The sequence below is a fragment of the Carassius gibelio genome, chromosome B24, assembly GCF_023724105.1.
Source record: "Carassius gibelio isolate Cgi1373 ecotype wild population from Czech Republic chromosome B24, carGib1.2-hapl.c, whole genome shotgun sequence".
Classification (NCBI taxonomy): domain Eukaryota; kingdom Metazoa; phylum Chordata; class Actinopteri; order Cypriniformes; family Cyprinidae; genus Carassius; species Carassius gibelio.
Window position 1 is genome coordinate 14,284,981 of NC_068419.1, and position 26,785 is coordinate 14,311,765.

Sequence of the window (26,785 nt, forward strand, 5' to 3'; positions counted from 1 at the left end):
TAATGAATCATTAAATCAGTTTGAAACAGACTATCTGAAATGATTTATAGAATTATTTATACTTTGAACACTTTTTGCTGTTTACATTTAAAGCAGCATTGTGAATATTATTTTAAAACTATTTTTATGTGGCCAGTAAATTGAAAAATAAAAATGGCATGTTATCCACTTTCTATTAATGAGATGTCTTTGATTTAATTTTATAGTGTCAGTAAAAATCACTCCAAATGAATGTGTTATGCAGTGCTGATTGCTAAATGCTTAGTTATTTAATAAAACATGATCCCAGGTGACTCCTAAATGTTGCATACTGAATCATAAGAGGACACACACGGTCTCTAACCTTTCCCCTCATGATCTTTAGTAATCAGCATGCTTAAGGTCAGATTAAAGGTCACACTGACGTCTCTTCCAGCTTCACACACACTTCTGAAGAACTGCATGAAATTTGGCAAAATGTTTATCAGCAGTATATACAGCTACTTTGAAATCATTTTAATATTCATCAAAACAATTCCCGCATACAAATATCAGCAATCATCAGATGAAGAATATTTAATGGGGCAGTCATACATCATGAGGCAGGGCCGCTGTCACTGCAGCAACCCTGTCATCATGATGAGATATGGCATTACTTTAATAAATCTGGATGGCTTAACCTCATTAGAATGTCACTGAGATTTGGACCACCAGTGTAAGAGAAATGCCATTACTGACGTTCTGATTGATTATTATGCTAATATACAAGTATAGAGGTTGCAAGCACATTTGCATACACACATGCAGATACACACACCACTCATTTGATCATGTTAAATGATTTAGCTGTAAGAGGCTCATGGTTTCTACTATCTCATTAAGCCGTTTCATAAGGGAGCATATCTGTGTGTTTACCAATTTACTCATAACCCAGAGATATTTGAAAGTGTATATGTGTGATCATCTTGCAGATTTAATCCAGCAGCTGTAGATTTAGTTTATATGTTTTTATGGTATGTGTGAAGTAAAATCTATAATCCTACACATAAGCACACTGCAGCTTACTGTGGATGTGTGCATACATACAAAAAATATTTATGTAATTGAATTTCATATACAGTTTCCATCAAATTGGAATGCAAAGTTTTAACATAAGCAAACTAATAAACTTAATGCGATGGATATTTTTCAGTCTGTAAATTATAACATCTTTATTTTATCTTTATTTATTATCTTTACTATTTATTTATAAACTGAAAGTGTTTAAACTGCACAATAACCAAGTATATATGTATGTATAATAGAATTTTTTTTCAGTCTCATACATTTACATACATACACACATAAACTGCTTGTTTCATTTTTGATTTAAATAAAATGAAACAGATGAAAAAAGTTCAGAGTATGACTAGTAACTATCTCTGTTTTCTAACAGAAACTCAACAGTATTTTACTTGGTATTATCTGTACCAGTCGCCATCTTCACAAATCTGACAAAACTGAATAAATTTAGCCCTAAATATTTTTGTTACTTGCATGTGTATTGTTTTTTTGCTACTCTCCATTCTCTCTTTAGCTGAGCGGCTTCCATCCCTCATTCATTTTTTTTTTAAATGATGGTCCAGGCTCAGGGTGTATCTTCTCTCAGGCTAATCGACTAAAATTAAACCTTAATTAACTTGGCATTCTCCTGCCTCATGGTATTTTAGCCATCCCTTTTTTCCCCTTTAAGTACAGTACACTCCTAAGACTCTAACACGCTTCATTTTTAAGTGAGATACTTCACACAAGTCTTCAACTCGTCTGTGTGCCTTCCGGATGGAGTTAGTTGACTGGATAATGATTGACTTTGTTGACCGGAATGATCTCTGTAAAAGACATATCAGATGTAATGGATAGCTTATGTAATTAAAGGTCTTCTATTGATCTCTAAGAGCAGTTTAATAATATATTACCACAAGTGTGTTATTTGAAGCAAGTGTATGTGGTTTTATGTATTTGTGACTTTTCACACTTTTTTGCACTTTTCGTGGAACTTTGTGGAACTTTCATTTAACTTTATGATTAACGGAATCGTTCAATCATTTTTTGAATGTCATTTTTTCCTGAATGAATGAAGTGTGTTGTTTGAATAAATGATTCAGTGACTCAATCATAAAGACAGTTACCTGTCACCACCTACTGGTGTACCAATATAATTTGCATCATTGGTAGCGAATCTGTAATTAGAGAAATCTTAAAAAATAAAACCTAAAAAAAACAAAAAACGAATAGTATTTCAGTATTTAAATAATGTAATTAAAGGTTAATATTAATACTTAATAATAAATATTAATAATTAAATTGTTAATTAATCATTCTTAATGTATGTATTTGTTGAACGCTATTACAAATATATACATAGTAGTTGCATCCAAAATAAGTTTTTGTTTAAAAAATATATGTGTATGTGTGTACTATGTATATTTATTATGTATATATAAATACACACATACCCTATATATTTAGGAAATATTTACATGTATTTACATGTATAGATTTCTATTCATATAAGTTAAATTATATACAAATATATTTAATATAAAAACAGCATATTTTTTGTGTCACATGCATAATAAATATACACCGTACACACACATATATTATGTAAACAAAAACTTATTTGGGATGCAATTAATCGCGTTTAATCATTTGACAGCACTAATATGTAGCAATATCTGGTGCTTACATAGAAACTAAGAAAGGCAGTTAGCACACACACTCCTAAACACTGACCTCTGGAACCCATGTAGATTATGTGAGTTTGTATCCAGCTTGCAATATTAACCTATTTACTTTCTTCTGCTATTCTGACTCTATACTATATACAATGCAAACTGTGTTGATTTTGCTTGTGCTTTATCTCTCTTATTTTTATCCCACTTGTCATCTTCTCACTCATTTATTATTACATGATGCACACAGAATTTGCATCCCATGTGTGTGTGTTTGTGCAGCCACATCTCATTTTCATGCTGTGGATGTGCAAATGTCATGCTGGTGTGGCCTGATTTACATTAGAGTGCCTCAGCCTTAAAATTCCTAAACAACAGTGGCGTACCCTTGTGTGTCTGTGTGTGTAGATGTGGGTCTGTGTTTGCCCATGCACACCAGAGAAGCCATATGTGAGTGATGACAGTGTGTATGCGCGCGCATGTGTTTAGAGAATGCGAGGCAGTGGATCATGAACAGTGGGGTGTGTATTCTGAATGCTAATATCTGTATATTATGCTGCATATGAACAGAACACAATTAGCACTGACACAGAACTGCTGTGATCTGTTTGTTTGAATGCATGTATTTGTTTGTGTGTAAGCATCTGTGTGTGTTTTTTGGCTCTGTGTCCCATGGCTTTTTTTTATTTTTATTTTTATTTTTGCAGTAAGGCCTCTGGCTCAACAGATGCCACTCTTTGAAATGTTAGGGAGCAGTTTGTGTTTTATTTGTTTGAAAGTGTCTATAATAAACATATGAATTGTTTATTATTAGGTAATATTAATGCTTTCCCCATCAGAATGTTTTTTTTTTTTATGTTGCCAACCATTCAGCATTTTTGTTAATTTTCACAGAAATTGAATGGCACTTAGAAGACTTTGTTTTATGAATATCTGAACATGCAGTATATTAGAATAAATAACAGCGCCTCTGCGCTTACTCTAGCTTCATGTATTATTTTTTATGCAACATTTTTTAAAGACAAAAACATTTTATGAAAAAACTGAGAAAATCATACTGATCAAAACAATGATACAATGATCAAAACTTAAATAGAGTAGATTGCTTCCATCAACACCCCCAAAACTTGCTGTCTTATACCATATCCTAGATAGACATTACATTTGGTAACAGTAAAGTGTTTTGATTTATATTCTGTTTAATGTTTGATGATTGCTAAATATAGCATATGCATCTGCCTATACAATTGCTTGCTTCTGCTTCTTCTTCACCTGTGTTTGAGATGTACAATAGCACTTCTTACCATATACCGGTCAAAACATGGTAAGCCAGAAAATGGCATCAATGGCGAGGAAACATTGCCTCATAAATGACTGAAAATTCTGTAAATGGCAGGAAAGCCTTGTCTCATAAATGCTCCCAAAGTCAAATGCAGAAGCGTTAATTCATGTGTTCATGACCTCAAAGTTAGGTTATTGTAATGGTTTATTGGGTGGTTGTTCTGCACGCTTAATAAACAAATTCAGCTGGTCCAAAATGCAGCAGCTAGGGTTCCTACTAGAACCAGGAGGTATGACCATATTAGCCTGGTTCTGTTAACACTGCACTGGCTCCCTATTAAATATCGTATACATTTTTTAATCTTACTTATAAAGCCCAAGTCCACTGCATTCTCAAAAATATGATAATACTCTAAACTGATAATACCTTTTTCTATTTAGTGCCCCAAACTCTGGAATAACCTACCTAACATTGTTCAGGAGGCAGACACAATCTGTCATTTCAATCTAGATTTAAGACCCATCTCTTTAACCTGGTTTACACATAACACACTAACACATTTCTAATATTCAAATCTGTTAAAGGATTTTTAGGCTCCATTAATTAGGAAAAATGGAACCGGGAACACTTCCCATAACGCACAATGTACTTGCTACATGGTTAGAAGAATGGCATCTACGCTAATATACGCTGTATCCAGATCAGATGGGCACTGCAGTCACCCGGATCCAGGACGTATCCAGCCCAGATGGTGGATCAGCACCAAGAGATGACCTCGACAACTCTGAATGTCAGAGGAAGCCATGACAACTAGATGCGCCCCAGAGACAGATCCCCTGTAAAGATCTTGTCTCCTAGATGGCCTCCAGGACAAGACCACAGGAACCAGATGAGTCCTCAGCACAATGTGATTTTGCTGCAGCTTGGAATTAAACTGTTGGTTTCGTCTGGCAAGAGGAGAACTGGTACCACAACTGAGCCTGGTTTCTCCCAAGGTTTTTCTCCAGTCTGTCACCGATGGAGTTTTGGTTCCTTGCCGCTGTCACCTCTGGCTTGCTTAGTTGTGGACACCTAATATCCAGCGGTATTGTTGACTTGATTGCACAAATTCTATTTAAACTGAACTGAGCTGGATGATGACATCACTGATTTCAATGATGAACTGCCTTTAACTGAAAATTGAGGGTTTACTATTGTCGTTTTGCATTATTGACACACTATTTTTCTATTTAATACTGTAAAGTGCTTTGACACAATCTGTATTGTTAAAAGCACTATATAAGTAAAGGTGACTTGAGTCAGTGACAAAACATTCTGTCAGTGGCAGGAAAGCCTTGTCTAATAAATTATAGAAATTTCTGTAAATGGTGGGAAAGCCTTGCCTCAAATGACGGAAAATTCTTTAGTGGCGGGAATGCTTTGTATCATAAATGACGGAAAATTCAGAATTTTCAGAAAGTTCTTTAAATGGCAGGGGAGCCTTTCTCATAAATGATGGAAATGATGGGTATTTAGTTTTTGCTTGGGCATTGCTGGTTGTTAGGTTTGTAGATGGTTGCTAAGTTGTTCCTGGGGTTTCCAATATGGTTTTAGGGTGTTGCTAATTCAGTGCCAGTGTATTGTAGATGTTTGCAATTATTGCCTTGTGCTCTTAAGTTGCCCAGCTTGGTGGCTGCCAAACAAATCCATACTGGAGTGCTGAGAAAATTGAACTTGCAAATTTCTCCAGAGGCCACTTTTTGCTTACTCAACAGTGAGCTAAACCTTACCCAGCATACCAAGTTCACATGAAGCTTTTTGATCAACAAAGACACCTTTAAAATTGGTTAAATCTTGTAATTTCTCAACCTCAGGTGTCAGAATAAAGGCTCAAAATGCATTGAGGGATAGCCGCTCTGTCTTCCACATGAGCACACAGCTGCACAGCAGCGATTGTACCCAGAAGATTACAATTATGAAGGGGGAAAAAAGCATTGGCATCTGAAAAGCTTTTGTCCCCAGATACCTGATAGATATTGGATTGTACTCTTCCTGAAATGCCATGATTGTAGGTGTTCAACTGAATCACTGGCAGCTGCTGATCTGTCAGGAAGGATTCCATGAGTGCTGTAATTGAGCTCATTACTCGAGGAGCTTTCGAAAACCTGAGGAAAACCAAATAAACGTAGTGCCTCTAACTGGTCTTGGATGACCTTTCTCTCTCCCTCTCTTTCCTGTTTAGCCCCAGCTGGCCTGAAATCTAAATCCAGTCCCTTTTTTGTCAATAATTCATGGCCTTTTCACAGCCACTATAATCCTCTTCCGAAGGGCAAGGCATAGACAATCAGCAAAACTTGATTTTGTATGTGTGTGTGCTTGTTCATCTTTGTGTGTTTGTGTGTGTGTGTGTGTGTGTGTATACACAGTTGTCACCCATAATCCTCATGGATGCTGACTGTTCTAGATATGGGTCAGTTTGTTGTAGTCGAAGAGAAAAATGAGGTGAGAAAGAAATAAGAAGCAAAATGGCGCACATCACACTGTAATTTAAAGACTACGATGTTATATATAGTTATAGTTTTTCTCTGAGCAATTTTGGTTTATAAATAAACTTTAAAACCCCTTTTTACATTCTTACAGTTGTAATTTAATGTAATGTCCATCAGTAAACTATAATGTACGTTTTAAATATTTTTATATTAGATAGCAGTATTAGAAGCTAATTTAATAGATAGAATTGTATGAATCCAAAATACGCACAATTAAATATTTACAAAATTTTGCATTAAAAATTACAAATATAGATTCACTGGACATTTTGTATAGTTAAACATTCTGCTCAGAAGTGATATTTACATCAAATGAAGTTTCGGGAGGAGCCTAATCAACGAATCCTGCCAATCATCATTTCAATCATCGACCGTATATAAGCAGCAGTTATTATTCTGTCCATGCGTCTATTCTTCCAGCATCCCTCCGCCACCCCTTCTCCTCCTTTAAATCCCTTTTCTTTCATCCACACCGTATCATCATAAGGGGGGTTTCTTACTCAGAGCTCAAGCCGAGCCTCGGCTTTCGATCCTCCTTCATGGACAGCAAGCCAAGTTCGTTTTACCATTACCTGGCAGGACTGTGTGGGCAGGCGAACTCGTGAAGTCATATTTCATATCAAGCTCTTCAAAGACACTGTTGACTGTTAACCAAGTCAACTTTTGAAAACCCTTTAAAACTGATTGGTTTTCATGGAAATGTATGAAACTTTGTAACAATGTGAACAATTACAAATAAATAATTTTCACATTAAATATTGAAATAGTTTATTTCCTTCTTTGTTTAGATCAAAGTCGTTTTTAGAATATGGCAATTCATGTTTTTATTATATATTTTCCTATTTCAAAATCAAAAGACTAGTTCTGAAACAAGGTAAAGAAGATGCAATTAAATGTATGTATGTATATATATATATATATATATATATATATATATATATATATATATATATATATATATATATATATATATATATATATATATATATATATATATGTTTGTGTGTATGTAAATGTAGCTGATGAAGGAATGGTAAAAAGTTGAAAAGAGTTTCTTCATATAAAAAAATGAAAATCCATAGTTTTAATAAAAATCAACCCCTAGGACACGAAAGTTGAAAACACCTGATTGCATCTTCAATAACCTTCTTGCTCATTTTCCAACTGCACCAAGTTGTTCTGGTAGAATTACATTAGAATAAACTATAGCTCAGCGTCTTGGTTTCTTTTTTCTGTTGAACTGCAGAGGTTGAGTATGCTGATGCATGTTAAAGTGGACAACTCAAGCGTTCAACTCGATCGTGAAGATAACACCACAGCACTGTGGATTTCAGATACGGTGTTTTTCTGTTTCCTGTCACCCTATTCTCCCAACACTCTCTTTTTCTATCCACCCTATATCTGTTTCTATATATTCTGCAGGTCACAGCCAATTTCTCCACTCTTTTTAGTCCTTATTTTTGCATAATGATGCATAATTCATGGGGATCTTGTGAATATGAATGAGCGTGACAGTGTCATGGCATAAGAGTGAGTTTTTTAGTGAAGTCATAAGGTTCACTAATGCGACGGACACCTTTTCAGACACGACTGTCTCTAAACATGCCTACTGAAACGCAATCTTCACTTTAGTCTGAGGGCAATGCTAAAGTTCATTTGCAATCCTCATTAAATGCACATTGAGAGTGTATCAGTTTTCCAGATCTCCTTAGGGGCCAGGGTGAGGGTTTAAATGGAGAAAAATGGATGTGGGGCAGAGAGATTGATGATGTGAGACAACATGCTCCGTTTTGACTTTAGAGTATGTGTTTTTAAAAATGTATTTTCCAATATGAATATTCACTGTAAAACATTCACAGAAGTTCAGGTGTAATAACTACTCCAGTTCTCCCTTTATGTAAGTTTATTGTTATTGAGAGGAAAGTGTTCATATATATAGTTAAAGGGTTTATGGAAGATAAAATCATGCACAGATGTACACTTTGAAAATCCACAGAAAATTGGAAGCCATCTGGGCACCTTTGCCTTACTATTTCCAATGTATGATGGGACATACTAATCCTATCCTAATCTCACATACTGCCTGTTTATATAGTATGTACTGTAGATAGTATCTCTCCTTTAACAATTTCTTTCTCTTTATTCAGTTTTTTCTGCCTTTCTGTTATGTGAACTGCTCATAGGTTCTTAACATATTTTCCCAGGCTTCAGGTGTAGCCTGACCTTCAAGATATTTGTAAGACTTAAGGTCTATTTAGGCTGTCGTGCGTTCATCTATAACCACATTTGTGAGACACCACCAGCCACCTAGTGTGTATAATAGCCATATGCATATAAATAGGTGTTCATCTTTCCATGCATACCATGTGTTGTTGATGTTGATTGAACTTGTTGGTGGGAGCCCACAGCATGCTGACGGAGAGGTGTGAAGCTGGAGTGGATGATGTGTCCCAGCTGAGCGTGAAATTGAAATCTCTCCCAACAGCAGGGGCAAAAAAGAGAGTGAGACAGAAAGACAATGGGAGAAAGACATACAGATAGATAGATTGAAAGAAAGATGGAAAGAGAGAGAGGGAGAGAGAAAGAAAGAGAGCTGAGCTCTTCCTATTCATGACACCGCCATACATACTTATGTCTTCTGCGGCATAACAATGTGATTGGTGGTTTTGACCATTAATCAATAGAAGTGATTTATTGGCTTGTTCCAGTCATTTGGAATGTTCTTAGAAACTAAAGTGTTTTTGCATCCATATTTAACCTCAAGGTTCCTGCACCCTCCTAGGGAACCCCAGTATATCTGACTCCAATATTCTTACTACAATATTCCAATATACTATAATTAAAGGGATAGTTCACCCCAAAATGAAAATTCAGGCATTATAATTACTCACCCTCATGTCATTCCAAACCAGCAAGTCTTTCATTCTTCTTCGGAAAACAAATTAAGATATTTTTGATGAAATCCTAAACAACTAAAAAACAACTATCACATTCAAGGCCTGAAAGGTAGCAAGGACATTGTTAAAGTATTCCACGTGACATCAGTGCTTCAAACATAATTTTATTAAGCTATGGGAATACTTTTTGTGTGCTAAGAAAATTTAAATAACTATTTTCAACAATTTCTTCTCTTCTGTGTCAGTCTTCGAAGCCCATTCATGAGAGTACCGCTATGCAATGAACCACTGATGCCACATGGACTATTTTAACAATGTCCTTTCTGGGCCTTGAACTTAGTAGTTGCATTTCTTTCTATGCAGGGTCAGAAATATTTCGATTTCATCAAAATATCTTAATTTGTTTTCCAAAATGAACAAAGCTCTTACTGGTTTGGAAGGACATGAGATTGAATAATTAATGACAGAATTTTCATTTTTGGGTGAATTATCCCTTCAGTCAAACAACCATGTGGTAAACTTGACAGCTGTAGTTCCTGCAGCTGTAGTAGTTCCTTCATAAAATAGAAACAGAGTTAAAAAAGCTGGTTACCTCCATATTCGCACAACCAAACATCTACTATATCCACGATCCTCTACAATGGCTGCCAGTAATTTCTCCTAACTTAAACCACCATCTGTTTAGCACATCCTCCATCTCACCTTGGGAACACCAAACATCCACTATCCATCTGCATATGTTGTCATTCATTGTTACATATTTATGAAGTGTTCATTTAGTGTTCATAATTTGGAGGCCAAGGCAACACCTTGAATTCTGTCATGTTCCTCAAACCATTCCTGAACAGTTTTTGCAGTGTGTCAGGGTGCATTATCCTGCAGAAGTAGGCCACTGCATGAACAATGTGCAGATAATCCCAGCTAGGATGATATTAAGAACTGCAGTTGATGTTTTATAGTTTTTTCCCCCCACAATATAGTTAATTGCTAAAGAAGACAAAAGCATCAGTGCACAAAGTGACAGAAGGTCTGAAAAAGTGAGTGGAATGAAGTGACAGAGAGTGTTCTGCTCTGCTTTTTTCCACCCTGTGTTTTCCATTTTACACATTACACTCATTGTTAAAACCTATAAAGAAACTAAAGCAATTTTTTTACATTGAAATGGACTTATTATTTCATGTTTAAAAAGGAAAAAGTCCATACTCCACTAGTTCTTTTCTGGATGGTGTGTGCTTTCTTTTTCTATCTGCCTATCGCTTTCATGTTTTTACCCTTCACTTCTGTCCCTGGCGAGAGCATTTGGAAGCTGAACTGTCAGTTTGTTGCTTTGATTTTCTCACTGTGCAAGTCTGGCCCACAGACAGCCTTCTGCTGTACTCACAAACACACATGCATGAATACTATATGAATAAATAGAGCACCAAACCACTGAAATCACCCAAATGTTCAAAGCTACGTGAATTTATTCATGCTCGACTCAGCTGTGTGAATAACTTTAGGTCATTACTTTAGGTCAATGAAAAACTGCTTTGCTTCGATGCCTGATAGCAGAGCATGTGAAAATGTAAACATCATAACATCAACCTTAACATTTCATCTTTGTGTTATACTAGTAAAACTGTAAGCATACATAAACGCATACCGTCACACATATTTATAATAAGGTCCTTAGTACCCACAGAGAGCCTCATAAATCATTAAATTGTTATATAAATAATTGTAATGGTTTGTGTGCAGGGGCATAGCAAACGTCTCACAAGGGAAGGGGATACAATATGCACCAAAACTTGCTTATGGCTTATTCATTCTTATCTTATTTGTACCCTACTTTTATTGTCATGAGCAAATTATATTTTAGACTACGAATACGGATTATAGTCAGAGTATAGATTATATAGTAGTCTGTAGAGTAATGATTAAAGATTATAGTTACAATACAAATTGTTAAAATATTCTATAAAATAATGCTACTATACAATACTATTCAAAGGTTTGGGGTCAATAAGATTTTTTTTTTTTTCTTTGTGAAAGAAATCTCTTATGCTCATCAAGGCTCCATTTATTATATCCAAAAATACAGTGAAATAGTAATATTGTGAAATATTATCCCAATTAACTGTTACTATTTTAATATATTAGTAAACGACATAATTTTATTTTAAAAAGGTTCTTTTAATAAATATAAAGCTCAAAGAGCAGAATTTAATTGAAACTGTAACATCATGCATGTCTCCTTGATGTGCCTTTGCTGAATAAAAATATTAATTTCTTTCAAAAAAGAAAGGGGGGAACATTTACAGAAATTTGAATGCTAGTGTATATTGAGAAGTATATATTTATAATTCATTTCTCAATCTTAAATGAACTTGAAAAAAAAAGAAAGAAAGAAATAGACATTTGCAGAATTATGTCCTCATTTTGACATAGCCATTGCTCTGTAAAAATCTTTGTCTAATCTATGTACAATTACCTGATAAAAATTTCCAGGGAACAAATTCAGGTTTTTCAAATTGACGTGCAATATTATTTTTAAAATGTGCATTTTGGTCTAAGTTTTTTTATTTAATTGTTTTGTATTTCAGTGAAACAGATGTCCTGCATGGAGGAAATGAGGAAAGAGTTAAACATAGCACGGACAAGGATGAGTAAAAAGGGAGAGTAAATCAGGTGAGTTGTATTTCTATCTCCTCTGCATTTCCCAGTGAATCAGCCATTTTTTCCATATACAAAATTGCTCCAGTGTACAGAAATATTTACTACCTGAATATTCCCAGAATGCTCTGTCAGAGCCAGACTATGCGCTATATCCACATACTATTTGCTTTGTCTGGTATGCTAAAGTCTCCCAAGTCTTTGAGGGATGAGTTCAAGTTTAAATGTATGAAGGAAAAGTCTTGTTTTCTGTTTTCAAACCAGTTGTGTTTTTAATCTTTCATTCCTGATGTTCATGAAAGGGAAACTATATATCAAACTAAATTAGAATTGGCAAATACCTCTCCTTTTTATTCGTTTTTTCTTTATTTATGCATGCACCTTTTTGTACTTATAATTATATGGTGTTTTGCATATTTCATAATGAATTTCATAAAGGCATGTTATAGAGTAATACTGTTGATTTAAAAAACAGCCAAAGTTTAACAATTGAAAGCTGTTTTAAGACACTGGTATCTGCCTTAGTATATATATTGCTTCAACACATATACAGTTTCTATCTTTGTTAGAGAAGAAGAGAGTAAGATAACAAAGATGAAGAACCTGAAACCTTGTAAAATTGAATTACGTGTTCACTTTTAGCTCTCGCTATAGATTCCAGATGGTAGTATGTGCTCATCCACTCGTATCTGACATCACACAAGTGTTGCATCAAATGATATTTGAATATTATCAGTTAAAAATGTGTCAACAATGAGGTTTCCAAAAGCAGATGTTTCTGTATCTTTAATTATTGATTTTATAGAAATTGGGAAGCGTGGATAAGTCCTTAATTTGGAGTCATGAATGTAGTACAGCATGAAATTTTTTTCAGTATCCCATCTGGGTGCACACACACACACACACACACACACACACATAGTTTTATAACTGCCTTTGAAAGTCTGAAATTTAGTGGCAGAGCAGCTGTTGTGCCAAAGGATTTGATCAGGCGACTGTAAACCTAAATGTGCTGAACCTCCACAGCCTCCCACACCCACAGTCCTGTGAGAGAAAGAACATCTCACATCTACCTGATGTAAGCTGAAGCACACTGAAAGAGATTTTTAATTAACTGCCAGCCAAAACACAAACACACATATACACACCTACCTGAGGGTTAAATTGACTGAGAATGATCCATTACAGCATTCCAGCACCTTCGACTGAAAGAAAAAACAAAAACAAATATCTGCAGTTTATTTGTCAATCCATTCCATTTCCTTTATGATTTTGAGATGCTTTACTAGGAAATATATATATATATATATATATATATATATATATATATATATAAACATATATATAAAAACAATTTATTTGTTTATTATTATATTATTTGTTATTCCATAACATTTAGGTTTTTTTTTGTGTGTGTATGACAGAACTGCTGTGTGCTGATTAGCATCTTTGACCTAGGTTCAAAAGTATTTAAAATAGTGCTGTCAAAATTAGCGCGTTAACGCATTTGATTAATTTGAAATATTTAACGCGTTAAAAAAAAATAACGCAATTAACGCGGTTGCAGTTTTTTTTTATTTCCAGTTGTGGCCTATGTGTGTTCAACGTACAAAGAAATATGGATAAGACCAAGGAAGGACTTTTAGACGGAAAGTTTCAGTATAAAACTCAAATGTCATTGTTTAAAAAAAAAAAAAAACAATGACTGTAACAGTGCGTAAATCAGACCTTTCTGTAATGCTAACGTTAATAAGCTTAAACGAAAATAACGAAATAATTGTGTAGCGGAGTATTTTTTGTACACAGTGCCGCAAACTGTCAATCTCTCCTGTACGCGTGCATCACTGTCCTCCTCAGCTGCAGCAACTTGCGCTCTCTCTCTTCACCAAGCTTTAAAACAAAAAGGGGACAAAAAGATCATATTGTCTTTGTGCATAGGCTATAGATTAATTAGATAAATGAATATCTAAATTTGTGCCTTGCCATCTACGGTATTTTTTTAGAACTTAGAAAAAAGATGCTGCAGCCAATGAACAGCCAGCGGGGGCTGCAGGACGACTCAACCTCCGCAGACAGTTTTTAATGTTTATCAGACAATAAATACTCAAGATTTTGCTTTAGTATAACTCACAACGACTTTCACACACCTTCTCCGGCCACGTTGAGTTGTTAACACTTAACAGTGGGAAAAGCGACACATGCGCTATTCACTTGTATAACTTAAGGGTGTATGGGTAATGTAGTTTCTGCTCTGGGTGGGATGAATTAGGAAGCTTGCATTGTGAAGGGCGCTCTGAAAATCGGCAGTGCAGGTAAAAGATTAAAACCTCTATTAAAACAGATGTCCAAATGAGCGTACCGGTACGCTACAAGCACGTTCTGGGCGCACGGAGAGGTGGCGGTACGCTCAGCTCAAGAGCTATATTTGGAAGTGGCGGTACTGAGTACCGGTGCGTACCGGCCCACTTAAAGCACTGGCAATGACTATACTTTGGAATTTTTTTGCAGTCCACTTAGAATTCAACACGGAAATCATTTTGTTTTTTATTGGCATTGATTGTTTTGAAATTCAAATGGTACTTACATGCCTGTGTTTTTATTTCTGTAATAAATATGGCTTTCAAGCCAACAGTTAATTTGGAGGATATTGATGGTTTATTGCAGGTATGTTGTTTACATGAGAAAATCTGTGTTACAAGTTAAACAAAAATTCCAATAAACAATCATATTTTGAATTTAAATAGTTTCTTTGTCTTGAGTTTACATTAATTATTTACATTTTACATTTACATATCCAAAAAGTTTCCGTCTTTTAATTGCGATTAATCGCGATTAATCGCGATTAATTAAAAAAAATTGTGCGATTAATTAGTTAATTTTTTTTAATCGATTGACAGCACTAATTTCAAATAGTCATTACTGAAACAGTCTCTATCAAAACATTTGGTGGTATTTCAGTAGTGACATCTTTGGCGTTTCTTTTTTTTTTCTTTTACAAAGAAACATTAGATTCAAAATACAAATCTTGTAAATTACACAAATATTGTCTATTTTTGAAACAATTGATAGCAAAATTCTGGAAGACATAGTGCAGCTCCTAAAATCATCAACCTGCTATCTTTTTTTTCAAAAGTGTGCTTAACTGCTTAGAAGCAGATCTTTTAGAAGTGGTGAACGCCTCACTTCTTTCTGGGACATTTCCAAACTCCTTAAAAACTGCAGTTGTTAAGCCCCTCCTGAAAAAGAGCAATCTTGATAACACCATTTTGAGCAATTTTAGACCAATACCTTTTATAGGCAAAATTATAGAAAAGGTAGTTTTTTAATCAGCTGAACAAATACTTAAACTCAAATGGATACCTGGACAATTTTCAATTAGGTTTTCGACCGCATCACAGCTCAGAGACAGCACTCATCGATCATAACATACTACTAGAGAGACTGGAAAACTGGGTCGGGCTTTCTGGGATGGTACTCAAATGGTTCAGGTCATACTTACGAGAGGCTTTTACCGTATTTTTCGGACTATAAGTTGCACCTGAGTATAAGTCGCATCAGTCCAAAAATACCTCATGATGAGGAAAAAAACATATAAGTTGCACTGGACTATAAGTCGCATTTATTTAGACCCAAGAACCAGGAGAAAACATTACCGTCTACAGCCGCGAGAGGGCGCTCTATGCTGCTTAGTGTAGACTACAGGAGCACTAAGCAGCATCTCTGGCAGCATAGATCGCCATCTGGCGGCTGTAGACGGTAATATTTTCTGTTTCAGTTCATTTCTCTCAGTTCATGTCAAATTAATTTTGATAAATAAGTCGCACCTGACTATAAGTCGCAGGACCAGCCAAACTATGAAAAAAAGTGTGACTTATAGTCCAGAAAATACGGTATGTAAGTATAGGAGAGCATAAGTCTCATAAATTCTTGCACCGCTCTTGTTTAGCCTGTATATGCTCCCACTAAGTCAAATAATGAGAAAGAACCAAATTGCCTATCACAGCTATGCTGATGATACCCAGATTTACCTAGCTTTATCTCCAAATGACTACAGCCCAATTGACTCCCTCTGCCAATGCATTGATGAAATTAATAGTTGGATGTGCCAGAACTTTCTTAAGTTAAACAAGGAAAAAAAACTGTAGTCATTGCATTTGGAACCAAAGAAGTGTTCAAGGTGAATGCATACTTTGACTCTAGGGGTCAAACAACTAAAAATCAAGTCAGGAATCTTGGTGTGATTCTGGAGACAGACCTTAGTTTCAGTAGTCATGTCAAAGCAGAACTATATCAGCATACTATCATTTAAAAAACATTGCAAGAATTAGATGTTTTGTTTCCAGCCAAGACTTGGAGAAACTTGTTCATGCCTTTATCACCAGCAGGGTGGACTACTGTAATGGGCTCCTCACTGGCCTTCCCAAAAAGACCATTAGACAGCTGCAGCTCATCCAGAACACTGCTGCCAGGATTCTGACTAGAACCAGAAAATCTGAGCATATCACACCAGTCCTCAGGTCCTTACACTGGCTTCCAGTTACATTTAAGATTGATTTTAAAGTACTTTTACTCGTATATAACTCACTAAATGACCTAGGACCGAAATATATTTCAGATATGCTCACTGAATATAAACCTAACAGACCACTCAGATCATTAGGATCGAGTCAATTAGAAATACCAAGGGTTCACACAAAACAAGGGGAGTCTGCCTTTAGTTACTATGTCGCCCGCAGTTGGAATCAGCTTCCAGAACAGATCAGATGTGCTAAAACACTAGTCACATTTAAATCTAGACTCAAAACTCATCTGTTTATCTGTGCATTTATTGAATGAGCACTGTGCAATGTCCGAACTGATTGCACTATTTTTTTTTTTTTTACTGTTTTTTTATTTTATTTAATGTAAAATCATTTTCTAACTGTTTTAAATTAATTTTTGTAAATTTTTTAATAATTTTAAAAGTTTTAAAATTGCTTGTTTTATTCTTGTTATTATTTTTCTTCATTATTATTTTACTTTTTTTTATGTAAGGCACTTTGAATTACCATTGTGTTCGAAATGTGCTATATAAATAAACTTGCCTTGCCTTGCCTGCCTTGCCTAAAAATTTCCCACCTGACTGAAATATATGTTTGATTTGTGGTTTTTTTTTATTTTATTTTTTTTGTAATGATCTATCTATTTATCAATGAACTCCAAAAATTTGGGGGTCTCTCAACCAAGTTATATGTAAGTGCCATCTTGGGGATCTGCATGAAAAATTTGGAAAGTTTAATGTAAATGAAACTGTAGCATGATCTGAGATTAATATGCTATCATACCAGCATTTACTAACTTTAAAATTAGATCAGTAGATAAAAGAAAATAGTATATAACAGAATGTTTTATAAGTGCTAGAGTAGCATGAATAAGTCAAAGTATGGGTGTCTGTTCCTCCATAAGTGTATATCTATTAAATAAAATGAAAAAAAAAATGTAAGAAAATGTTTTCAAGACAATTTTTTCAAGTTGTTTACAACTCTGACTTTGGACCAGTTTTGTAGAATGGCCCATATATATTAATGGATAATTAACAGCTAGCTGTTCATTAAAGGATTTTAAATGCACGATGTGGAGGTAAAGAACCGCCCGACGCGAAGCACTTTGCCTTTGCAAAGAGCATTTATAATCCTTTAATGCATGGCTAGGGGTTGATTATCGCTACATTATATTACTCAGCAATGAGATATCGCTGTTTTTGAAGTAATTCATTGTTTGTAGAGAGAGATTTGCAGATGCATTCAGGTAAAGCACACACAACAGTCATCTCTTTCTCAAATAAATGTGATCTTACTGCACTGATTTGAAGTGGGCAGAATGCTAGCGCTAACTGTTTTCGTAACTGACGAAAATATATTTTTTTAAATATTTACCCATTTGGTCAAATATTGCACTGTAAATAGCAAAACTAGTTTTAACTTGGCAAATTACCTTTGAATAAGCAGGATAATCAACGGTTTGACGTGCATTAAAGGTTTTTAAACAAACAAACACACACACACACTCTCACACACACACAAAGCACACATACATATTAGTTAAAAATATAATTATAAAACAATAGAGAAATAGCAGCTATCATTTTCAGATTTTGTCTGTTAGCTGCAGTAGTCTCATGATCACAGTTCCCATCAGCCTGTCTGCTGTCTGTGTCTAATAGAACTGGAGACTCATGCTGGCAGGTAGGAAGCTCTGAGAACAGGATTAGAGGATACAGGAGACAGTCCATGTCGGACACACACACTGTGAAGTCAGCTTCACATCATTGTCTAAGAGAGATCAGACTAACCTTTGTGATGCTGAGTCTTTGATATTACAGTCGCTATGGCAGCCGCTCTGACTGCAGTGAGGGATGCTAGGACGCTGTTATGTGAGTTGTAGCAAAAGAATCAGTGGCTTTTTTGAAGCCTTAGTTACTGTTACATTGCACAGAGACACACGCATATTGCTCCAACAATAGCTGCATGAACCCAAGCACCTCTTTCAGAATGAAGTTTAGGGAACAATTCTCTGGTGATGCGCTGTATGAGCTGCTTCTCTGTTTTATGAGGTTTATGGTTTATGATTTGGGTATGTTTTCACACTGTGAGGCTACAACTATTTGCATAAATGAGTAATATGTCAAATACTTTTTGGATTATTTGTCTTTATTGTACATTGGTATATAAGTGAATATTGTGAATGATATATTGGCATTTAAGAAAACTGTACATTTGTATTATATTTAGGCATGTAGAGTATATATATATATATATATATATATATATATATATATATATATATATATATATATATATATATATATATATATATATACGCAATTAATCACATAATAATAACAATGAAGAATAATTAATGCATTGCTTTTTTCCCCCACTTGATTAGTTTCTGCAACCCCATCATAAGCCCTACCAGATGGGACTAATTTTCTCATAGGGCGTTAGAGAAATTTGTGTTCCCTTTCGATACTTCACTCATACTGCGTATGGGGAAAAGCTCCTTTTTTCCTCGATACTGAAGCCTTTTTTCAATAACGCAGTGCAACTGCACTGCCATTGGTTTAATCTGTAAACTTTTTTAAACCAATGACAGCGCTGCGTAGCTGCGCGAGCCTGTGGCGATGCAGCGCGCCAAAGCCCGCCAGAATGGGCGGGGCGAATGGCTATATAAGCAGGCAATCGCCAGAGGAAATCAGATCTTACTCCTTCAGCGACGACTTCACTTCGTTGGATCTCTGCTGAACGCCTTCGCCTGGAACGAGCTCTCGCCGTCGAAGAGGCACCGCAGCGGACCAGCTGAGACCGCCGACCGCCTGCAGCGCCGGCGTACTCGCAGACAGCCGCTCTCAGCGCCGATCTCGGGCCGCCCGCTTCCCGCTTCCGGCCGCTTCTCAGCGATCTCCTGCCGCCATCCGGCGATCCTAAAAGAGCTTTTTCCAGCGGTTTTCACCGCTCTAAAAGAGCGTTTCTAACGCCGTTTTAACGGCGACGGCCATGCCGCGCCACAGCTGTGGCACATGCAGAGCCCCTCTGCATGAGGACGACGGCCATGGTGAGTGTGTTTTCTGCCTGGGTAAGCCCCATGCTGAGGCTGCACTCACTGAGACTTCATGCTGCTTTTGTGAAAGCATGAGTCTCGCCTCTCTGCGCTCGCGGATTGCTTTCTTTAATGAAAGTAATCCCGCCCCTCGCGCCCTCCCGTCTTTTTCCTCCCGCGAGCCGGCCAGGAAAAGACGGCGGGGAAGAGGGGCCCAGCGCCCGGATTTGGGTGAGCTCACGCCGGCTCAGCGCCCGCATGCCTCACCCTCTCCAATGAGAGAGCCGTCCCCTGTCCTCTTCTCACGCCCAGAGCAGCGTCCCTCGGCTGAAGCGAGCGACCTCGTCTCTTTTGGCGGATCGGAGGACGAGCCGCTTGACGACTCCATGTCACTCGCGGCTTCTGAAACGGAGGACTGGGCCGGCGATTCTGACCCCACCCACCTGCCGTCACTGGAGCCCATCGACGCCAGAGCTGGGATGGATGCCGAGCTTCTCCGCATCCTCTCCAAGGCTGTTGAGGAACTCCATTTGGAGTGGGCCCCCCCTGAAGAGCCGACACGCAGCAGGCTGGACGAGTGGTACCTGCCAGGATGCCGCCAGGCCCCCCGCCAGCGACCTGCCCCATTCTTCCCTGAGGTTCATGACGAGCTGACAAAGTCGTGGCGCGCCCCCTACTCGGCCCGCCTACGCACTTCCTCTACAGCTCTCAGCTCAGTAGATGGCTCTCAGGAGAAGGGCTATGAGCAATTGCCGCCCCTGGATGAGGCCGTGGCTGCTCACCTCTGTCCCCCCGCGGCTGTGGGGTGGAAAAATAAGAGAGCCCTTCCTTCCAAGCCCTGCAGGACGACCTCTGCCATGGCTGGCAGGGCCTACACTTCTGCGGGCCAAGCCGCTTCATCTCTGCACACCATGGCCATATTGCAGGTGTTCCAGGCAAAGCTTCTCCGTTCCCTGGATGAGTCTAGCTGTAGTGAACCTGCTTTCCGTGACCTCCGCAGCGCCACTGATTTGGCTCTGCGCGCCACGAAAGCCACGGCCCAGGCCATCGGACGATCCATGGCCAACCTGGTTGTGCTGGAGCGCCACCTCTGGCTCAACCTAACAGAGATTAAGGAGAGCGACAAAGTGGCCTTTCTCGATGCCCCAGTCTCTCCATGCGGCCTCTTCGGACCAGCGGTAGAAGGGTTTACAGAACGCTTCACTGCAGCACAGAAGTCGTCCCAAGCCATGCGACACTTCCTGCCCAAGCGCTCCACCTCTGCCCCGAGTCGCCCCAGGACTGCGCCGACTCAGCACCAGAGCAAACCTGCCCCTTCTACCCCCCAGGCGGCACCCCCTAAGGAGCAGCACCCAGCTCGCCCCACTAGGCGCGCTAAACCGCCTAGACGTCAGGGCCCCCGGCAAAGGATTGTGCTGGACCCGACGCCCTCTAAATCCTCCTGATCGTTGGGGAAGAAAGAGGAAGGGGCAAAGTCCCGCTGCGGCCGGACCACCCCAGAAGCTCTCTCGCCTGTCTGCTGTGCGACCTGGGCCCACTGTTGTTGCGTCCACGCAAAGCGCCGTTGTTATGGCGAACACAATAAATATTTCACATTTTCAAAAAGAGAGCACTTTTCCTCTTCCACACTCGTCGGTGTTCAGGCCCCTGATCAGCGGTCTGCCATCCGACACTATCCAGCCCCTTGTCACGCGGGCCGAGGCCTGGCAGGCCATCCCCGGAGTGTCCAAGTGGGTGTTGGGGATAATAAAACACGGATACTCACTGCAGTTCGCCCGAAGACCCCCGCGTTTTCGCGGAGTGATTCCCACCTCGGTAGAGCCGGACGATGCTCAGGTCCTCCGCACCGAAGTGATGACGCTGTTAAGGAAGGGAGCCATAGAGATAGTTCCTCCCTCAGACAGCGGGTCGGGGTTCTACAGCCGTTATTTCCTTGTCCCCAAGAAAGATGGCGGTCTCAGACCCATCTTAGACCTCAGACATCTGAACCTTTCCCTCATGAAACGGAAGTTCAAGATGTTGACACTGAAGCAGATCCTCACGCAGATTTGCCCCGAGGACTGGTTCTTCTCGCTGGACCTGAAAGATGCTTACTTTCACATCCAGATAGCCCCCCATCACAGACGATTCTTGAGGTTCGCGTTCGAGGGTGTGGCTTACCAATATACAGTCCTTCCCTTTGGGCTGTCTCTAGCTCCCCGCACTTTCACGAAGTGCATGAACGAGGCGCTCTCCCCTCTGAGACAGATGGGAATTCGCATTCTGAACTATCTCGACGACTGGCTCATTCTAGCCCAGTCACGAACCGAGCTAGACCACAACAGATCCATGCTCCTGAGCCACTTACAGTGCCTAGGACTCAGGGTCAATTTCGCCAAGAGCTCACTGCTCCCCAGCCAACGTATTACGTTCCTGGGAGCAGTTTTCGACTCCGTCAATATGAGGGCGGTCATATCACCAGAGCGCGCTCTTGTACTTCAGCAGCTCGCGGCCTCTGTCAAGAACAAAGCCTGTTTCCCTCTGAAGTTCTTTCAGAGGATGCTAGGGCTGATGGCTTCCGCCTCCCCAGTTTTACAGCTCGGCCTCCTACGAATGCGGCCCTTGCAGTACTGGCTGAAACTCCGGGTCCCACCTCATGCTTGGCGGCACGGCCGCTTTCGCATCAGGGTCAACCAGGCCTGTCTAGCAGCCCTGGAGCCTTGGATGAACCCTGTTTGGTTCAGTCGTGGAGTACCCCTACAGGCGGTTTCCAGAAGGACGGTACTCTCAACAGATGCGTCCAACCTGGGTTGGGGTGCTCTGTGCGAGGGCAGACCAGCCTTCGGCTCGTGGTCGCACGAAGAAAGCCATCTTCATATCAACTGCCTCGAGATGCTGGCAGTGGAACGAGCCCTTCAATCCTTTCAGGCAATCTTGGAAGGGCGCCACATCCTAGTCCAGTCGGACAGCATGACAGTGGTGTCCTACATAAATCACCAAGGCGGCCTTTCGTCCAGCCGCCTCTGCGCACTGGCAAAGCGCCTCTTGGAATGGGCATTACCCAGGTTGCGATCGCTCAAGGCGACACACATACCTGGCAAGACGAATCTGGGAGCAGACATGCTTTCACGGAGCAATGTCCCCTCGGACGAGTGGATGCTCCATCCCCAGACAGTTCTCAAAATCTGGGAGATTTTCGGGAAGGCAGAGGTCGACCTCTTCGCCTCAGAAAGCAACTCTCATTGCCCAACTTATTTTTCAAAGGAAACAGATGCACTGGCCCACAACTGGCCCAGCCTCCTTCTTTATGCTTTCCCCCCGATTGCTCTGATCCCTCAGGTCATCAGACGAGTCAGGGAAGACAGACACAGAGTCCTCCTAGTGGCCCCACTCTGGAGGACCCAAGTTTGGTCCTCGGAGCTTTTCAGGCTTTCCATGAAAGCCCCATGGCCGATCCCCCTGAGGCGGGACCTCCTCTCTCAGGCGAACAGGACAATCTGGCATCCACAGCCAGAACTCTGGGCTCTGCATGTATGGTCCCTCGATGGGAGCCTCTGAGCCTCCCCGGGGACGTACTACACACCATTGCTCAGGCAAGAGCCCCGTCTACAAGACGCCTCTATGCCCAAAAATGGTCAGTCTTTGTTGACTGGTGCTTAGCACAAAACAAAGACCCTGTTGAGTGTGATGTATCTCCGATACTGTCATTTCTCCAGGAGCGTCTAGAAAAGGGTCTCACCCCTTCCACACTCAAAGTGTACGTAGCAGCCATTGCAGCATTTCATGCTCCTATTGCTGGCCAATCAGTGGGTCGACACAGCCTCATTGTGCATTTCCTGAGAGGTGCTAGGCGGTTGAAGCCCCCACGCCCTCTTACCGTTCCCACTTGGGACCTTCACACGGTCCTTGGAGCACTCAAAGGACCTCCCTTTGAACCGCTGCGGTCAGCTGACCTTCGGCCCCTAACGCTCAAAACCGCTCTGCTACTTGCTCTAGCATCGGTCAAGCGTGTTGGCGATTTGCAGGCCCTCTCGGTGAGCCCTGCATGCCTTGAGTTTGGGCCCAATGACTCTAAGGTCATTTTAAAACCCAGGCATGGCTACGTACCTAAAGTGCTCTCGACGCCATTCAGAGCACAGGTAATTTCCCTCTCAGCTCTGCCTCCGTTGTCAGGTGAGCGGGAGCTGGATTTACTCTGCCCAGTGAGGGCTTTGAGAATTTACATTGAGCGGTCTCAGCCGTTCAGGCAATCTGACCAGCTTTTTGTCTGCTTTGGTGACCGCACCAAAGGGTCTTCGGTCTCAAAGCAACGCCTCTCGCGTTGGATAGTTGAAGCTATCGCTCTATGTTACTCCTCTATGGGCCTTGAGTGCCCCATAGGAGTTAGAGCCCACTCTACTAGAGGGATGGCCTCTTCATGGGCCTGGTCTAGTGGTGTCTCTATCAAGGACATCTGTGAGGCGGCCGGCTGGTCCTCGCCGTCCACTTTTGTCAGGTTCTATAACTTGGATATCCCGACCTTGCATGCTCGGGTTCTTTCGGTTTGATACGACAGCCTCTAGCAGACTCTGTCATCATACCACCTCCAGGGAGCTAGCTCCCTCTCAGCAGTGTAGCGTCAAGGGTTCGATGGCTCCGGCCCTCTCACTTATCCTCTGGACCCCAGGGTGTTCAAGTTAAGTCTTGTCGTTCCCTACCGTGGCACGGCGCGGTTGAATTCGTTCCCCATACGCAGTATGAGTGAAGTATCGAAAGGGAACGTACTCGGTTACGAACGTAACCTCGGTTCCCTGAGATACGGAACGAGTACTGCGTTATATGCCGTGCCACGAGGCTGCGGGTTCAGTGTCGTCGCTTCAGTCGTATGACCTGATTTCCTCTGGCGATTGCCTGCTTATATAGCCATTCGCCCCGCCCATTCTGGCGGGCTTTGGCGCGCTGCATCGCCACAGGCTCGCGCAGCTACGCAGCGCTGTCATTGGTTTAAAAAAGTTTACAGATTAAACCAATGGCAGTGCAGTTGCACTGCGTTATTGAAAAAAGGCTTCAGTATCGAGGAAAAAAGGAGCTTTTCCCCATACGCAGTACTCGTTCCGTATCTCAGGGAACCGAGGTTACGTTCGTAACCGAGTACGTTTCTCCGACAGACAATTCTTTGTTTTTCACCCACAACCTCTGTAAAAATTCCAGAGCAAATTGCCTCCTGTTTTTTCTGCAAACTTGATGGCCCTCTGAGAAGATATCTAATCCTATCCAAATGCAGATGTCTTTGATTGCTGAAATTAAAAAGATCATCAAAAGTTACATCATACATGATGCACACCACAACATCTAGAAACCCTCTGTAGTCCCGTCCGCATTGATACAGTGCATGAATTCACGGGTGTTGAGTGATGAAAATTGTAACATCGTTTAGAAAAACAAGTATTGGGCTGTCATTTGGCCCATTGGTTCATGTGGACCAGTCAAATGTAATCCAATGTAACCAAAGACATGGAATCATCACAGGACCTGAAAACTGACCTGTGGGCATTAAACACTTTGCAGCTCACACCATTATGCAGAGTGGTTTCCTGTAGTTGGATCTCTAAAGGCCACGCACTGTCCATCCTGCCAGAAAACCGGATTTAGCGCCCCAGCTTTTTGATGTTAAAAGTATCATCGCTCAGCTCTAACTGAAGTCCTTTTAAAAGAGCTCTAATATTCACTGAATCCAGACTCTAAAGCCCATCCAATGCACTGACTGTGCTCTGGGAACTGGGGCTGGAGTTTGGGAAGAAAGGAACAGTAACTTGGGGCGTCGCGTTCGGAATATCAATAGGTCTGCCGGGGTTAATGTTTAACACACCACTGCCAAGGAAAATTCAATTGCTTCCACAAAATGGGTGATATTTGAAAAGGAGCCTGAAGGAAGACTTCAAAGAGCATCGGCTCAGCTGTGTCTCCACGGATACCGAGTCAATGGGAGTGAATGAGAGGGATGAAGACATGGTAATTTAGGTAGATTATTATTTTGCATGCATGTACGTGCTTCATATTAGCTATATTTTGTTTGGTAAGGCTGTGTCAGGATCTCAGAATGAGAAAAACGGAAGAGCAGATGATTTGCGCATTGATGGCGTCTGTAGAGTTGTCATTAAAATAAATTGACTAAATAAAAAAATTACCATTAAGACCAAGTTAAACAGCACTTTCGATTGTATCCGAATGTAACAGGCCATTTAAATGCTTGCTTAATAATTATAATTAGCCGAAATTCTATCATATGTACCACTTGGAACTATTCATTATTCAAATTAATGTTAATGAGTTGTTTTCATGATTAAATTATAAATGAGTCATAATAATCCGAAAAATGTGGCAGTGTTTTAGACAGCAAGGCCTCTTGGCTTTAAGCATTTCAGTCCATTAACCCAAAATAATTACCTCATTTGCGAAAAATGATTAGTCGCTTCTTTTCTCCCCATGTTCCAGGGTGTTATCTAGGTTATGAAATGATTATTTTCTCTGCAGTGGTGGCACTTGTGATGCACAAAAACTTTCAGGAGTCAATGCAAACAAGTTAAACTCATCAAAGTCAGCGTGTCTCTGCTAATCGGTTGTTTTGAGTTGTTTGGCAATTACAAACGCAGCTCACTGCCGTGTGTGCAAAAAAAATTTAAAACTCATTTACCAATTGTTTTTTTTTTTTTTTTTTTTTTTTAAATTCTTGATTTCACACCTCATTGGGGACACTTGTGAATCTCATTAGGCTAAATCGCTATTCAGTGATAAAAGCATTGTGGTGCTTCCTGATACTTTGTCTTCAATCTGCAATGCAACCTGCGAAGATGAGGTGAAGAATCGATATCAGTTATCAATTGCATGTGGTTCATTGACTATATAAGGAAATAAATATATATAGTTTTGTTTATTTTTTAATGAAGTCATTGATGTTTCATGCATAATAGGTTTTCGGTTTTGCATAAACAGTGTACCAGATTTTGCATTAGAAGACTCGAACTAGAAGCAAGTCATTTTGTGTTCAGTATAAATTTGATGTAATTACAGACCTTCATAGCTGTCACAGCTGCTTGCACTTGTTGTCAGGTCTGTTTGATCAATTTCCCTTCATGGGGCTCTTAATTAAATTTCAGTACTCCAGTCAAACCTGCTTTAGTATATACTGTACTACAA

The 26,785-nt window shown here is 39.9% G+C and overlaps 1 protein-coding gene across 6 annotated transcripts in view; it reads left to right on the forward strand.

The window, feature by feature from the left end:
* Positions 1-26,785, forward strand: part of dlgap1b (discs, large (Drosophila) homolog-associated protein 1b) — a 120,916-nt gene that overhangs the window by 19,516 nt on the left and 74,615 nt on the right. For all 6 annotated transcript variants that reach the window (XM_052596473.1, XM_052596476.1, XM_052596478.1 and 3 more), the window contains one exon: positions 11,983-12,067. The gene's annotated coding sequence lies outside the window, so the exon portion shown is untranslated. The remainder of the gene's footprint in view (positions 1-11,982; positions 12,068-26,785) is intronic.